The sequence below is a fragment of the Mastomys coucha genome, unplaced genomic scaffold, assembly GCF_008632895.1.
Source record: "Mastomys coucha isolate ucsf_1 unplaced genomic scaffold, UCSF_Mcou_1 pScaffold23, whole genome shotgun sequence".
Lineage (NCBI taxonomy): Eukaryota > Metazoa > Chordata > Mammalia > Rodentia > Muridae > Mastomys > Mastomys coucha.
In genome coordinates, this window is record NW_022196906.1 from 22,362,611 (window position 1) to 22,380,987 (window position 18,377).

The window sequence follows — 18,377 nt, forward strand, 5'->3', positions numbered from 1 at the left end:
AGCCTAAAGAAGTTTGTAATGGACTCTCATGGCTAATGCTCCCTTAAAACCAGTGACCATGATGTTGTAGACAGACTAATGCTTAGATCTTCTAACAGCCAAGCCTAGGTAGAGGACTCAGCTTTTCTTTAACACTTGCTGAAATATTTTTCTGTCAGTTTGGCCTAAAAAACTGGAAGCCTTTCCCTCCTTAGTCATGCCAACTTTGAGAAAGAAGTAGCCACCTTCCTCAGTAGCACATGAGACTTTGATGCACCTGTGCATGCTGGGATGTGTATGTTTGGGGAACAAATATAAGGACTTCTCCCCAGTTCATCATTGTGATCAGCAGGGGTTAGTTTTATTCTTCTCTTTTTAAAGGCTCCTGTCCACCATTCCCCATCTTTTTGCAAGTATGCATCTGTTCCATAAACACACATTTGTAGGCCGTTGGCTTACTCTTTGAATACAAATGAGATTGTTTTCTGTGCTTGTACTCACCTGCTCTAGGGACTTTCATGGTTCTTAGTAGATTTTGGTACCATAAGAAAGGGTGTGAGTTACAGTTGTGGGCTTGGGGTTCCCTTTGAAGGGGATTTGAGAGGTGCTGTTGTTAAGTACTTGGCTCCAAAGAGGGTACTATACAGAAAATATCCAGGTTTGTACTCTGAAGTCTTAATGGATTTCTTTGTTAACCTTAGTTTTTTGAATACACTCTCTTAATGAAATGTCTATGCAAAAATGATGGGTTTCCAAGACACTGGTACATTCAATGCAAACAATGCCTCCTGAAACAGGTACCATGTGAGACAGAAATGCTTGAGGGGACTGGGGTTGTCATATTGAAAAAGAAGGAGGGAGGGATGGCCACACTCTGCCTGGAGATAGATCCCTGTCTGCTTTCCAGTGTTGCCAAGGGAACCACCTGAAACTCCACTCTGTTCTATCTGGTAGCTCCTTCTATGGGGGAGGCTCCAGCTGTTTAAAGCCAGGTTGGCAGCCTCTTTGGCTCCTGAGATCTTGACATTTCTGACGCCCGCTTCTGGCTGCACCACATGGGCATAGTCGCGGCAGCATGCAGTGCAACAAGAAAAACCTAAATTTAAATGTTAAAAAGCTTTTGTTCATTACCAGTGGCATTTCCCCCCCTCCCCATTTGTCACTTGGAGCAGAGCTGTGACTCTTTTAATATCAAACAAATAATAAGCTCCTTCTAAAGTGATTTTTCTGACAAGGAGCTCAATATATTAAACTTTATCTATATTTTAATAGCCAATTTCACACCAAACTGCCTTCTTAATAATGTATTTACCACCTGGGGATATTATTCCAACCCATCTGGAAAGAATTGGAAATTAACTGTCCCTAAACTGGGTCTGTGTGTGTTTTACACATGCTGTAGAAAACAGCGGTGTCATTGCTAGGGAGGGGGCCTGGGGCCACCACCTAGGGAGGGTGAGATCTGGAGGAGAAGCGATAGTGGGCTTAGAGACACAGACTCTGTCTTCAGAGGCAAAGCTCATCTGGTGATGAGCCAAGAAGGATCACGGGGAGGTAAGGCAAGGCTTTGCGGGGAGCAAGAGCCTGTCCAATGGTATCTGAAAGGAAAGACTTCCTGTGAGCCAACTAGCAACTAGCTTGACCCAGAACATGTTTCTCAACTCACCTCTTGATGCCTTGTGTTTGGGAAGAAGAGGTTCAGCTGGGTGACTTTAGGGAGACTGTGGGTGTGTATTGATAAAAATATAGATGCACAGTGGGAGTTTTGGGCTTGTTGTGCATTTGGGTTGCTGTAGCAAAATGCCATAAACAAAATAATAACTTTTAAACAAAGGAGATCTGCTTCTCACAGTTCTGACAGGCTAAAGGGTTTCCATAGGGGCAGCACTAATTTTGCTGTCTAATAAAGATATGTTCTCCGGTGCCTTCTTTTGTTCTGTCATGACTTAGCTTAGGGTTCTGCTGGGGCATCTTTTGCAAGGTCACTAATCCCACTCATGAAACTCTGTCCTCATGACACCATTAAATCCTATGGGCCTATGGACTTGAAAGTGTTGATATTTTCACATATGAATTTGTAGAGCTCACTAAGGTTTGAGGAAACCATCATGCAAATCATAGCAGGGCTCTCTATAAAAATGCTTTATATATAGTTGTGCTAGTTAATTTTCATTGCTATGACAAAACACTCAAGAAAAACATTTTAGAAGGGGGAACATTCATTTGGGTCATGGTTTCAGAAGATACAGTCTATGGCTGCTTCATCCAATTGCTCTCAGCTAAGGTAATACTGTATACATCTTGGTAGTGAGGAACACCGATTAAAGAGAGAGGAAAAGGAAGTCTGCAGACTAGCTTTACCCTTCAAAAGTCTACTACCGATAGGACCACCAGGCCTTTTAATAGCCTATTAGACTACAAGCTCATGAATGCATTAATCCTCTGATGAAGTCAGAGGTCCCATGATTCAGCTGCTTCTCAACAGTGCCACCAGCTGGAGACCAAGCTTTCAATACATACACTACATTATCCAATCCATAAGCTGTGTCTAACACAATGTGAATTATTTGGAAAATTATTGTTTCTCATTCTTACTAATTCATGCCTATGGCAACTGACAAGGACTGACAGATCCTAAAGAAGTAATAAAGAGTAAAAGGCTTGGGAGAAGACAGAAATGCTTTGCACTACAGAGGGGTTTGGAGAATGAATAGGCCCAGAAGCCATAATAAGGACTAAACATAACACACACAGGCTCTGTCCAAGAAGAAAATGAAACATTATCTTGTGGATTGACATATGTCCAACAAAGCTTTGGGGGTGGTTGTGGTGAATTTGGCACAGTTCATGCAATGAAATTCTTCTGACATTGTCAAACACCCATTTTAAGGGAAAAGGCATACATTATCATGGGATGATGCTCCAAGTTCTTTACTGAATATAACTGTGAAAGAGAAGAAGATATGGCTGTTTCTTGTGGGATTCACTGCATCTCAAGAGCCCTAAACATCTTCTCTGGCCATATGATACAAAGATAAGATAATAGAAGTATCTGTAAGCATCACATCCATGTGCTATCTAGTAAATAAACCAAAATTAGTTTTTTTAGGACCAGAAAATCTTGACTCTAAACACAATGTGAATCTTCAATGTTAACTGAACACTCATGACTTTGAGAAGGGCCATGTGGAGAAAAGCTAATTTTTAAGAAATTCTGAGGATATAAAATTTAGCCCAATATCATCTGGAAAAAAAAGCACCAGGTTCAAGATGTGGTTCACGTAGGTCAGATCTTCAAGTATTAGAGCAACTTAATTTTGTAGGAGAAGAATTAATATTTGTGGGAATGATACAGGCTTTTCAGAGAAGAAATATAAGATAGGCTTGAATTGACTTCTGTGAGACAGCTCCAACTAGCTGCCTTCTGTAGCGGGAACAATGTGGTAAGTCCTGCTCCAAGGCTTCCGTTGCCCATCCTCAGCACTGGGCCCCTTTCCTGTTGCCTACAGATCCCATGCGTCTATAACATACCTAGGTAGAAACTATGTGGCTGTCATGCTTAAAAGTTAGCACTGCCTTAACTGGTCCCCCAGTCACTTCTGAGCTGTGCACATTACAAGCAGATGGTAGGAAAAGGCACACTAGACAGGGCACTCCGCATGTTCAGTCAGTAAAATGAACATGGATCAGCACAGAATGGAAAAGGATTACAAAGCAAGAGAAGCCATTTGGGAGTTATGGTGGCTTGCCCTGAAAGCATAGCTGTGAAAAGCCAGACAACAGTGATATTAGAACTCTCTGTTCCCTAGTATTGTGACTCTGTTTCCTTCCCAGAGAGGAAGCACTAGTGTGCTGGTGTGTGTGAAGGGGAGAGGACATGAGTGGCAGCTCTATTCCAGGTTTTGGCGACCCAGGAGTCATTAGCAAATAGGAAAACTAGCTGTGACAGACAGATCGAGGAAGAGAGGGGTGAAAGCGTCCTTTAATTCCACATGTGAAGGTGTGCAATGCTGACAGTTACCTGGGGACCCAGAGATACCAGGCTCCCTAACTTAATCAGACAGATAATACAAGCAGCAGCAGTGGAGGCCATACCAGGAAATGTGGGACAATAGGAGACTGCCCTCTGGGCCTTGTGCAGTGACGGAGATAATAAACGATATAAAAATCTGTCACTGAGAGATAAGTGATGAATTAGAATCAATTATATGTTTAAAATAATAGACATTCACTTCTTCCCTACTGCAAATGGGATGGTTTGGAGTGGCCTCACAGGTCCTAAGACAGGAGTGATGCTCTGTGGTGTTCCTCTTTACCAGCCAGACTAAAATTTTCACCCAGACAGACTTCATCTGTTTGTCTGTTTCTTTGTTTCAAGAAATGAAAACACACAGAAACTCATGAGCTGAGTTCCTCAGTTTACCCCTCTTCTCACTGCTAACTGTGCCTTTACATCCCCTTCCAGTGGAACCATCGGATGAGTGTAGGAGGGAAGGGCTCCCAGGCAAGGAATATGCTCTGAGCCTTTGCTCTTCTTCCTGTAAAACATGTGTTATAACCCAGTCTGTAATGAAGATGAACATCTGTGAAAATATGCTAATTTCTATGTGCGGTTCTAAAGTGGAACATACAGTACTACAAGTAGATTTGAGATGTTTGCTGAAGAAGTCTAGTTTTGTTCCCCACTGTCTCTCCCTTTTGCTTCTCTACTTTCTTGTCTAATGATGTGAACACTGTGAACATTGGAGGGAAGGAAGGGAGGCAGAATGGAAAGAGGATGGGAGTGAGAAAGTTTTAGCTTCTTTAGCACTTAGGATTCCAATTTGCTCTGTTCTTTCATAGTAACATACTTATATCACTATGGTAGGTGAGACCATTACAAGTATTTGCTTACATCCTAGATCCAGTTCCTATCTTTATACTGAACACAATAGTTTACCAAGGCTGTCCTAGAACCCCACTATACCAACCATCTTCTTTCTCCTGTCTGCCTAGAAGTTTCTATTGAGTCTTTAAATGACCATGGCTTAATTTTGGCAAAGTTCTGTGAGACTACTGTTCTCTTCTTGGTAGGAAATGCTCTCTCCTTCTTTACAACTTGGCTGAAATTTACTCATCTGATTATGTTGTGTTTACTATACACCTCCAGACTCCAAGAGAGAAAGTGGGAGTTAGGAAATGTTTTGGGTTTTATGTATTGTGTGGGTTCCTTTGTTTTGTCCACTGAATACAAACTAGAGTCACCTGGAAAAAGGAAACCTTGACTGAGGCTATAGTCAAGGCTGTGGGTGCTATGTCCCCTGCATGAGGAGCATTAAGGTGTATAAGAAAGCAGGCTGAGGTGGGTGGGTGGGGGAGCACCCCCATAAAAGCAGGGGGAAGGGGATGGGATAGTGGGTCTCCAGATGGGAAACCTGGAAAGGAGATAACATTTGAAATATAAATAAAGAAAACATCCAATAAAAAAAAGAAAAGAAAAAGAAAGAAAGAAAAAGAAAGCAGGCTGAGCAAGACAAAGGCGAAAAAGTCAGTAAGCAGTATTCCTCTATGGTTCTGCTTCCAGGTTCCTGCTTGAGTTTCTGCCCTGCCTTCCTTCAATGATGGACTCTTATGGTGCTCTATAAGCCAAATAAACCCATTCCTTTCCAACTTACTTTTGGTCATTGTGCTTGTCACGGCAACAGAGGCCAAATTATAAGACATTGCTAGGTATTTATTGTTGCATATCAAGAATCAATGGTGTTTTTAAAGCTTCAGGTGTAGCTACTGACAAGTGAGGGTTGCTGTGGTTCATTTGATTTTGAGCTTACTTGTGAAAAGTGTCCAGTAAGAGATGCTAAGCATGCCTTTGAGTATACCTGTAAGGGTGCCATCAGAGTTTCCTAAGAGAGGCCACCTTGAATATGATTACATCAAAGGCCAGGATAGGATTATGTGGCAAAGGGAGAGCAGTACCTGCAATTCTCTGCTCTCCCAGTGTTGGCAGAATTTGCATCACCATGACAAAGACCCAGGGAAAACAATCTGAAGAAATTTATTTGCTTGGGTGCAGGGCTTAAGGGGGTTTATTCCTTGTGTGCTCAGCCACATGGGCTTGGGCAGAACATCCTGGCAATGGGATCAGGTGATGGGGAAGATTATGCACTTTTGACAGCTCAGTAGCAGAAAGAGGGGGAACCAAATATACCCATCAAAGACATCTCTAGATACTTATTTTCTCTAGCACTGTCCACTGCCCAAAGTTCTCCCCTCATCCTCCAAACAGAGCACCTGGATAGGGACCAACTTCAATACAAAGGCCCATAGAGGATATTTAGTGTCAAGCTTCAACTCTCTGTCTGATGGTAGCCCTAAGGAAATTGCCTGATTTTGGCCCTCCCTGCCCACCCTGCCATGGTGCTCAGCCTCATCCTGGTCCAGAAGCAGCAGTGCAGACTGACCATGGACTGAAACCTCCAAACGGATGAGACAAGAGAAATCTTACTTGCAAGTTGCTCCATCAGGCATTTTGTCACAGCAATGAAAAGTCTAGTACTGGCATTGCAATAATAGCATTCTATTCCTAAGGCAATTCATTAAATGATGCACAGTGGCAGTATCCAGAGAGCCCTAGACAATCCACGGTTGCTGATATGAAAATCCCTTCAAATAGCACTCTTGTTTACTTTGATTACACACTAATGGTGTCCACCTGATTATGAACATATTGTGGACAGGGATGATGTTGCCCACATCATGTCCAAGCCCTGGATTTGAAAGCAGCTTCAATACTTTTAATGTACACTATATCGAAAGGACATTGAGCTCACAAGTTACCTACTGGTCCCCAGACATTTATTTCAACTAGCACAGACTGCAAACACAGCTTTACACTTGAAAATCCCTATCTGGGTCTTTAACCATCTGTGCCCAAAGCAGTTGCTTGTATGTGGGCTGGCTGTGTTAAAACAGGTCATGTGCATACTTCTCTAGGTGAACTAGGAAAGCTGGGTACTGCCTTGGAGGCAGCTCCGGGCTCTCCCAGCTCCTCCCCTTTCTCTTAACTCCTCCTCTGCGCACTCATGCTGACCTGGTAGATTCTCAGTCTTTTGGAAAGGCTTGTATTAAAAGTTTCATTAGAGAATCACGCCAGGGTTTTTAAACAGCAGCGTTCTAGCTGTAAAGGCTTGGAAGCAGTCCCCGAGTGTGCACCAGGAGTGGGCTGATGGTGGCGGTGCCAGCCACTGCAGCGCGCTGGGACTCCCGCCCTGAATCTTATTTACATTGGGACTAACAATAGCTCTGCAGCCTGGCTATAAATAATTTCTGGGGAAGAGTTGTCTAATTAAACGTGCAGCAGTAAGGAAAGTGCTTTAACCACAAGGCTGGTGTCCTAATGAACGTAATCACTGTATGGGGACAGCTCAGGAATCACATCCAGGCACCTCCCTGTGGAGGCAGGGAGGTAGAGGGGAAATTCGTAGGAAGAATTTCCAATCAATATTTAATTGTGCATTGTGTTAAACTCGTTTAAGGTCCTCTTTCTCCTTCTCTTTCTTCATGCCAAGAGGTAAAAAAGATTTGAAAATGTCGCTCTTAGGATGGCTTGAGCCTCAGATTCCAGTGGGAGAATTGTCTCCAAGTTTTCAATGCACGGCAATTACTAGGATACACACAAAAATATTAATTAATAAGTGGCTTGTAAATTCTGATGGGTGCTGAATTTAAAGAAAAAGAAGTGTAAGGTCTAATTAAGGTTTTATTCTGCCTCTGTCAATGGCAGCTCCAGACACCAGGCCCTTTAGGGCCTGGACAGTAAGTATCCTGTGTCCTTTGACCTCTCCACATCAAGCATTGGGAAGATAAGTCTATTCCCACTGGGATACAGGAAATGAATTGTCATCAGTGCAGGGACAGCATGCTTCTGCCAATGTCTGAGCTACTGTGAGAAGATCAGCAAGGAAGGCCAGGGCAGCCATGCTTGCTTCTGCTTCAGTGGATACTGAATCAGCCTGAGGGAGAAGTCTGTAGGATACAGGGTGGTATTCTTTCCTTGTTACTTACAACACAGTTCTGAGGATAAAGAGGGGACCATGTGAGAAAGAATGCCATGTCATCGAGTTAATGTTTATAAGTAATGTAAGAACCGTATACACAAATATCTTCAAGGACATAGTTAGAACATGTATATAGCGATATTAGGTGGGTTGATAGGTCTATGTGTGTGTGTGTGTGTGTGTGTGTGTGTGTGTGTGTGTGTGTGTGCGTGTGCTTGTGAGTATATGAGTGAGCTTGAGCACTCACATGCCTTGGATATAGACTAGCTATGACATATTGCTATGGTAACCTGCATGCTCTTGAAGACTAGTTTAATCTTGGAAAGAGAGTATACATGTGTACAGGTACCCCAGGCCAAGATGCATAGAAACAGCAGGCCAACGCCCACTCCATGTACCCTTGATAGTCAGAGATAAAGGAGTTAAGTGTGGATACCTGTGATGAATCAAATTCACCACTGGATGTCAACGTTGCTCTAGCTAATTAGAAAACCTGCAGAAATCCCATTCTAACTTATATCGGGGATAGGTTTAGGCAAGGATCAATTTATGGAATAAATGTGCCAGGGAGGAGGAGGTGAGACATCAACCTTCTGAAAGAGTCCACAAAGCAAAAGCATGGAACCAAATTTGACATCCCTTCTTTCAGTCACAACTGCCCATCTAATAATCTTCCAGTTGCTTCCTCTTTGTTATTTGGCTCTCCAGTTAACACTCCCAGATGGACTACACAATATTACCATTCACATTCCTTATTGTCTAGCACCTACCACCCACATGCATGTGCTGGAGTCTGCATGACAAGAAGGTAGAATTCTCATTTCTGCCATGTATGTGTCTATAACTCAGCCTGGCACAAAACACATGTTTGATCGGAATAGATAAATGGTCAGTAGAGGAACTGATAATGTTTAGTTAGTAAACAAAAATACAAACAGAGGCCCTATTCTAATAGTAATGGGAGTTCTGTCTTCTGGGAAATATGTGATGGTGTGGCTGGAGAAGAAAGGGCAAATGAGGATGCGTAAGCTTGGAAATGTCAGGTCAGAGAGCCTGGGGGTATCAAAGGTGTACTGCCACTGTGACTGGGGATGAAAGATTAGCTTCTCTCAACCATAGCTCCCTTGTCAGTACAACAGAATAATTGTATCCTACCACACCTATGGAGGGGCCTTCTGGAGATCACATGTCACAGGTTACTACACAATGTGCTCGGCCTGGGACAATATCAGCCAGGTCCTTCTCAAGTATGTTACAAGCACAAAGAACAAAGACACACAACATGAGAATTATGACCCTTTCCAAAGGCATAGAAGCTGGAGACCTCTTCCAGGTTATTCCCTTAACCCACAGAAGGTCAACTTAACCATGAAGATCAAATGTAATAATACTAATACTAATACTAACAATAACAATAATGACAACAATAATAATAAAGCAGAGTTCAGAAACCATCTTGGAAAAGATGCACCCACCCCTTTCCTTCAAGGAGTGAGCCTCAAGTCTGCTGGGTGTTTTTTCTACTCTATGGACATGTTGGCAAAGCATCTTGGACTTCCGTGGTAAACATGCTAACATCTTTCTGAATCCATATGCTTAATTTTTAATAAATAAATGCAATCAAATTAAGCAAAAAGAAAACAGGTCTACAGTGTAGAGGCATTTCAAATTATTTACTGTGCTGTCACTTTAGGCTCATTGATGCTTGTTAATTTTTTTGAATTTGATGATAAGCACCATTTATAAGCTAAATAAGACGTTATTAGCAGTATCCTGGCAGAAATGTACAAGGACACCGCTAAGCTAAGGTGAAAAATGCATTATTGAATGAAATTTAATTAGTAGATTTTGTTCTATTAGTGGCTTGAATATTGCATTTAGGAAAATAAATATAAATATGATCCAGGCAATCTTTCCAGTGAGAAAATGTCACTGGTAATATAACATCACTCCTACTCTTTCAAGCAGATGTGGGATGAAAATTGATGTCTTGGTCTCTTGCCAGTCAAAAGATTTTCTGGTTTGTGGTTCTGATAATAGCTAAGTAGAGGGGAGATGCGTTGTGTGCAGCTCCTGTGGGTAGGAAGAAGGGTACCTGGTGAGAATTAGTGTTAGCCTTTTTTTTTCACAATAGTCCATTGAGCAGTGCATCTCAGAGAACTGGATGGTGGTTATGGTTTGCTTTGGTGATGTCTTAGGGGTTTCTATTGCTGTGAAGAGACATCATGACCGCGGCAAATCTTATAAAAGAAAACATTTAATTGTGGCTGGCATACAGCTCAGAGGTTTAATCTGTTATCATCATGGCAGGAAGCATGGCAGCATGCGGGTAGACCTGGTGTTGGAGAAGGAGCTTTGAGTTCTACATTTGCGTCCACAGGCAGCAGGAAGAGAATGAAACATACTTCCTCTAACAAGGCCTCATCTACTTCAACAAAGCCACACATATTAAAAGTGTAACTCCCTATGAGTCTATGGGGAACATTTCTTTTTCAAATCACTACATTCCACCCTCTGTCCCCCATAAGCTTGTAGCTATATAATAATGCAGAAATACATTCATCCAGACTTCCAAAGTCTCCATTGTCTATAACAGTCTCAGACTTCTTTAAAAATCTGAAGTGTCCTCTGAGTTTCATGTAGTCTCTTAACTGTAATCCCTTGTAAGGTCAGAATCAAAAAGCAGATCACATACTTCCAAAATGTATGGAAGGAAACATAATGAGGAAATACTGGATCAAAGCAAAAGCAAAAACAAAAACCAAAAAGCCAAACAAACAATCAAACAAACAAACAAACAAACAGCTAGGTAAACTCCAAACTTTGGATCTCCATGTCTGATGTCAAAATATTCTTCAGATCTCCAACTTCTTTCAGCTTTGTTGACTGCAAAACACTCTTTTCTCTTGGGCGGGTTCTACTCCTTGGTAGGAGATTTCCTAGGCAGGTATCCCATGGCTACAGCATCTCTAACATTTAGAGGTCTCCAAGGCAATCCAGGTTTTACCTTCACAGCTTCACACAATGGCTTCTCTGGGCCTCCATGAGGGAATACCACTGACATATGCCTGGTCTCAGTGGCTTTTCTCAGTGGAGGGAGATTCCATAGCCTGCTTTTCCATTCTTAACACTAAATCCAGAACCATGTAGTTGAAGCTGTCGAGTTCTACTTCTTGTTAGGGCTGAAACCTGACACCTTCATTCGATTACATTATCTCCAGCTTTCTTTTTTTGATAGTTTCCTTCATTGTCTAATCTCAGCTGTCCTGAAACTTTCTCTAGACGAGGCCAACCTCAACTCAGAGATCTTTTTTAAACGACTACAGGTGGTACTCTAATATTGTCATATTATCTATCCCAATTTCCCTGAGGGACAACACAGTTTAACCATATCACCAGCATCCATAAAGTTTACACAATTTGTTTTTCTTAAGCAAGTACATTACTCACTTCATCTAGTTAATATACACAATAATTGCATGAAGTTGATTACTATTATCTCTACTTTAAGGGTGAGGACAGTGGGCCTTGGGGTGCATGAGCTACTTTCTGTAGGCCATACAGATAACAAATTAAGTTCTCCATGTTGTGCAGTTACTTGTCCACACAGTAGAGGTACAGTAACCCTACCATGCACTGTACTAACAGATTGAGTTCCATGAGGAATACAGTACACTTAATTTGATTCAATAAATGTTAGTCTGAGTTTCCTACCTTTGCTGACCCTTTACTTTCTGGTGTCATCTTAAAACAAACACATTCAGTCATCAGAATTCTCATTTCGACGTGGTCAATGTGAAAATGTGCAAATCATAGCTCTGATATATGAGAAATAGAAAAGCCAAAGGGTCTCCTCTTCCTCTGAGGTTGTTGAGAGAAACTCTTTGACAATCCTAGGAGGGGGCAACAGAAATGTAAACTGTATTACTGCTGCTGTTGTTAGTACACGGAGTCATTTCCTTGCTTCAATGCCAAGTCACACTAACAGCAGTACTGGGAGTATAGATGGCGGAGATGAAGGCTTTATGAACATTTCTTTGCAGAGTTCAACTGGAGGTAAGTACAGATGCTCTCTGAGTCATACACATCTATTTTATGGACAGCCAATATATAAGAAGAAGTGGGTGCATCATCGCCAGCCATCCACTCTAGCAAGCAGTGCTGGGAATTCTGTTTCTTTAGACATATTTTTGTAATCATCCTGCCTCCTAACGACTATCCACTGCTCCTAAGTTCAGATAGCTCACTTGGGTACTCATCTGCCCTCAGTTTTCCTTTGTGCCAACTTTATAATCTTTCTCAAGGGTGTCATGTCCTTTCAACTTTCAGGAGTCACCTAACCCTGATCATTTCAGTCAATAAATTCTTTCATACTACAGATTCTGCTGTTTCCTGTTTCTTGTGCTGATTTTGGCAGCCCAAGAATACTTTTAAATGGTCACAGAATCATTGCTTTAGTTAGGGACTTAAATTAATGACAGAATTGAAGAATTTACTTTTTAAGTAAGTCATATGAAGATAAAGATATCATGAAAGATTTAAGAGAACTCCAGGCTCACGGAACTGGAGTACTATAGCCAACGGCCTCCAGCCCATGGTTATAAGTAGCTTTATTTTCTCAGTATCCTATGTTTGAGATCCTCTTTACTAGAAAAAGTAATATAATAAAGGGCTGAAGAGATGGCTCTGTGGTTAAGAGCCCTGCTGGGACCAGCACCCACAAGTAGTTAACAACAATCCTGAACCCCAATTCTATGAGATCTGACGCCTTCTTCTGGCTTTCATGGACACTGGATGCAGACATACAGTCAAGATACTCATAAACAAAAATAAAGATAAGTAAGTTTTAAAATTTGACAATAGGCCACCACATTCCTCCTCACTAAGACAAATGCATATTCATACACACACACACACACATACACACACACCACACACCTCTAATTATAACTTCCATTTCTACCATACAGCCCTCCACAGTCCCTTGTATAAGTTGGCTTCTAACTCAAGGCAACTATGATTAAAGATTCAAAGTGGATGTCTTGCTTTTATTTTTGTGCAATTCATTAGATACTTAAAACAATACTATTATTTTTTTTATTCAGTTGCTTTTCATCTTCACAACAGAATACACATTAAGATATATGTGATTTGAGGGAAATCTTACACTTGTACTTTAAATCTTCTTAGTTTAGTATATTTGTTCTTTGACAATTTCATATATGTATATAATTTATTCTGCTTACTCTCATTACTCACCCTCTCTTATCTCTCTATGCTCTTATCAATGGTTGACAAAGCTAATTTTATGTCCTTGTTGTTGTTGTTGTTGTTGTTGTTGTTGTTGATGATGATGATGATGATGATGATGATGATGATGTACTGTGACCCTCTGAGGTGCAGTGACCATGGGTTTGGTACGATTCATTGAAGCCTGGTGATCTTACTAATGCTCGTAATCTGAAGATTGTGACCTGAACTCTTCCAAAATCTACCATAGTTTTCCAGTGAGGGGGAGAGCAAAATGAGCATCTACTCCAGCCATGACCAACTGATGACAGACCCAATCTTTGCAGGGCCAGTGCCGACAAATCACAGCTGATTTGAGGTCATGAATGCACTTCTGGGTATGCCATGCCCAGAAGATAGCTTCTTATAGTTCTCTATGTAATCTAACTCTTAAATTCTTTCTATCTCTCTTTCTTGATGTTCCCCAGGCCTTAGAAAGAGTGATATAGATTTCTTGTCTAGGACTGAGCACTTAATACTAACCTATTCAAGGACTACCCCACTCCTTGCAGAGTGATTATTGATGATTAGTTAAATAATTAATTATTGATTAAATCTGAGAATAATATTTACCTATAAGCATAAATATTTAGAAGACAGATTGATAGCATGTCAATTTAGCAAAACAATGGTAGTAAGTTCATCTCTAAGACCTATGACCTTACCAGCCATGTTTATGAATTTTATAATATATATATATATATATATATATTTTTTTTCCAATATGAGGTAGTCTTAGGTCCAACTAGAGACTGGCTGATTAATGACATAATAATCATGTCACTGTTTGTCCAATGAGCACATCTTGCCTGTCAGGTTGACACAGTTTAAGACTATTGAAGACATCTTCCTTTACTGTATACACTAGCCAAGCAAAAGGCTTTCCATGTTCAGTTCTAGCTTGTTTCCTCTATACACTGAAACCAAGATTTATATCTTTAGCATTAGTCCTCCATCTAGTTCTTTCAGGCTACTAAGAGAAAAGCCACAACTTGTTTCGTTTTGGAGGCCTTTGACCGACAACTCATAAGCAGATATCTCACCTAAAGTGACATTTCTGTTTGATTATCTATGGCTTCCAGCATTGACCTTATCCAGCCATATAGAGTACTCCCATTCAAACTTTTTAAAAAATGTAATGTATTTTAAATTTAATTTTAATTGTATGTATGCCCATGTATGGGTATGTGTATATAAATTCAGTTGCTTATGGAGGCCAGAAAAGGGAGTTGAATCCTTTGGAGATTGTAAAGTGCTGGACATGGCTGCTAGACACCAAATTTGAATCCTCTGCAAGATCAACACTCAATCTCAACCACTAAACCATCTTTCCACTCTCCAGTTAAATGTATTTCTAGCTTGTAGAGCAGTGGGTTTTCATATGTCTTCTGTTTTATTGCTTCAATTGTTTTGATTATCTATGTTTTGGTTAGCTGTGTTTTACTATATAGTTCATTAGTTTTGACTAATTTATATATTTCTAACTTGAAAATATACCTTATATGATTTGTCTACCTACACTGATGGGTATTTAGATTGGACCCCTCACTGTTTTCTATGATGAAAAAGTTTCTATAAGGGGAGTTGGAAAGATGACTCAGCAGTTAAGAGTTCTTGTTGCTCTTATAGAAGACTGGCTTTAGTTGCCAGCACCAACATTATGCCTCATAACCAACTATAACTCTAGTACTATACAATCTGATACATTTTTTTTCCTTCACAGGTAGCAGGCACACACATGGTACAATATCTGCATGCAGAGAAATACCCATACACCTAAAATAAATTCATCTAAGAAAAAGCTAAAGGTTGCTATGAACATATGTACTGAGAAGTAGAATTTCTGGCCCAGAGTTTAGTAATGTTTAAAAATAGAAGATACTGTCAAACTGCTTACCAAAGTACTAGCTTATATTCATACTAGCAAAATATAAAATTGATAAGGATCCACAGGTCCTCAAGTATTTACTAATATAAAATATCATTTCATTTATTTAGTGTATGTATATGTGTGTATATGTATGTGTGTATGTATGTGTATGTGTGTGTGCATGCCTTGTGTGAGGAGATACATGTGTGGAAGGTAAAGGACAACTTTTAGGAGTTATATCTATCTTCCCACTATGTGAGTCTTGGGAACAGAACTCTGATCATTAGGCTTCGTAGTAGCATCTTTATCCACTGAACTACTTTGCCAACCCAATCCAGACATTTTCATGTGCTGGTTACATGTACACAGGACAGTATGGGGCTTGGGATCTGTGGATTGTCTTTTGTATATGTCATCTTCTCCAAGGTGGTTTTTCACTTATTTTCTCCCTCTTTCTAATCAGTTGCTGTGCTCTTATCATTGACTTGTTGCTAGAAGTTCTTTAAATATTCTTGACATTGATTTTTGTCAGTTTTATGAATAGCTCCATTTTCAATCTAATTGGGATAATTAGTCCAGAGGAAAAGAAGCAAGCGTGGATTTCTTTTATCCTTTGATCAAATACACCCACTCATCTTGACCTCACCTTATCGCCTTTAATCTTATGTCCTGTAACACTAGCAGATGGAACGATGCAGTGTCAGAACTGGAGAGATGGCTACATTCATTAGTGCATTCTGAGAGGCAACGACAGAGCTTGCAATACCATCAGTGAAAACTTCATTTTGTTTCTTAGGAAAGAAGGGTGGAGCAGCTTTTTTGCTTTCTGTCCAGCTTTAATTAATGTGCCTTCTTCAAGCTTTAACCATCTTCTCATATAGTAGATTGTCGTTGTCCAAAATAATCAGAGAATTATAGAGGAGTCCTTCTTTTTCCCTGTCCTTCCCTTTGCAGACATTGGAAAAGCATATAGAGATTCATTATTAATGCAGATGAGTCTCACAATTCAATAGAGCTAATTAGGAAAATGATGGAGTAAATTAGCACTTTATGCAAGTGTATTAATATTAATAAAACTGCCATTTTACCTTGAGGTTGAAAGAAAAGAGAAAGAGAATGTGCTCTGACCAACAAGTCAGCATCTAATCCACCTGGAACCCAGACCACAGTAGTTTATTCTCGAGAAACTTACTATTTTTGCTTGTTATCAAAATATTCCTAATTACAGGAAAGATCAGGGATATTTTAAAGGCACAAGTGAGTTCCCATTATTTCATTATCTGGTTTGTTTAAAAGAAAGTTCTCTGTATCTGACCTTGTTAATAATAACTCACAGCTCACTTTTACCTACATGGAACCTTCAGATCCACTCTGACAGCTAGTATGCAAGGTGGCATGTTCCAGTGTTGCCATTTGTAAGTTACTAGAATGCATGCAGGCCTTACTGGTCATCCCTCCCCATGCACATTCCTGTCTGTTGCCTTTGCTCTAGCATTATCCTGGTCTCTATTCTTGTTCTCTTGACATTCATTTTACAAGATATGTCTAGAGTGATTGTTTAATAAATCTATATCATTATTACTCCACCTGTAGGCTTAATTTGATGTTTAGCTTTGGCACAAACTCCCTAGCATGTGAGGCTCTTTCACAATCGACATAGAATATCTCTACATTGTCCTTTGTGGCCAAGTTCACTGTACTCGTCCTGCAGATGTCAGATACATTGAACCAACTGCTGCTCCAGAGCCTGGACTCCAGGCTCTTTTCTCTACTGGAAAACCTTCCTTCCTAAGTCTATTACTTGTCTTTGGACACCTACCAATAAGTCATTTCTTACATGGTTTCATTTATTCAGCTCCCCCACAAAAATTCTGTTCAAAAATTGCTGTAGCTTTCTTCCAAGAACCCCCTCTGTTGGTTATAATTCTTATTCAATAACCAGTATTTTTCTCAAGATAGCTTGAACTGGCATCAATTCTTGACCACCGTTGTGTTCTCTACTATCTTAGCATAACATGTCAAGAGCATGGGTCATGGTGGGAAAATAGATGAGATAGAATGTGAATGTGTCTCATGCTCCCTTAGAAGAGAAAATTTAGAAAGCCAGACTGAAGCCCTGAGCTTTTCCCAGTGGTCATGTGTCTCCTTGGCTCACATTTGGCTCTTGTGTCCTGGTTTGGATAACCCAGAAGGTTAGTCATTAGAAAGTACTTAAGAGGTTCAAATTTTACAGGATTCATTATTGGAATTCCTTCTGCATCTTCAGGAGATTTGCTTAATTTGCCACTAGAGGATTGTGAAGATCTATATGGAACTTCCTACTTTAGTTTACTAGACTTTTCTTTCTTCCTGATCATAATTAACTCTCTATTATCCTTTCTTGTCTTGGCAATTACAATGCTAAGCTGAGATATAATTTCTTCTTAATAGAAAAGACCTTTCCCTCAATTATCCAGATCAAATCCCTTGCTCCATTTCCAATTCAAGTGGATTGTTTTCTTGAATAGGCCTTGATTTCATTCAAAAAATATTTATTGAGCAGGTCATCTATCATGATTCAGCAAAAGGTTTTGTGGTATATTCTAATTATGAGATTGGATTAAGTAGTTAGGATGTTGTGATTCTCCACCCATACCTTGGCAATTCCAATTCTGAAGAGCTAGGGAGTCCTGAAGCCTATTGAAGGCTTGCTTGCTCCTTTGCTCTCACAGTATCCCTGACTACCCCCAAGTTAATTGAATGAGTTGTTTATTTTAATCCTCAGTTTCTTCACATATAAATGATTACCACATTTGTATTGACTTTGAGAAGCATTTTTGAGCAATTTTTGAAGTAGTTTGTATTTTTAAATGGAATATTGTCCTGTGATTTCCAAATCAGAGTGAAAAAGAGTAAGTCACTATTGTTCTAATAGAATAAATAAATAATAAATCTAAATTTGCAGGCAGTGATTGGAAACTCTGGAGTTGCTGGATACTACTGTTAGGTTGAGGAACGGATGTTAGAAGAGTCTCCAGATGCAATTGATGATGGTGTGATTTCTAAAGATGAATTAAAATTGGCTAGAGGATAAAAGATGGCTTTAGAAATATACTCCAGATGGAGGTAAAAATAAAATATGTTTCAACAGAGAGAAAGATAATACCAAATGATCCTTTGGGCAGAGTAGCTCAGAAAAGAAAGCAGGAAAGAAAGCAAAACTT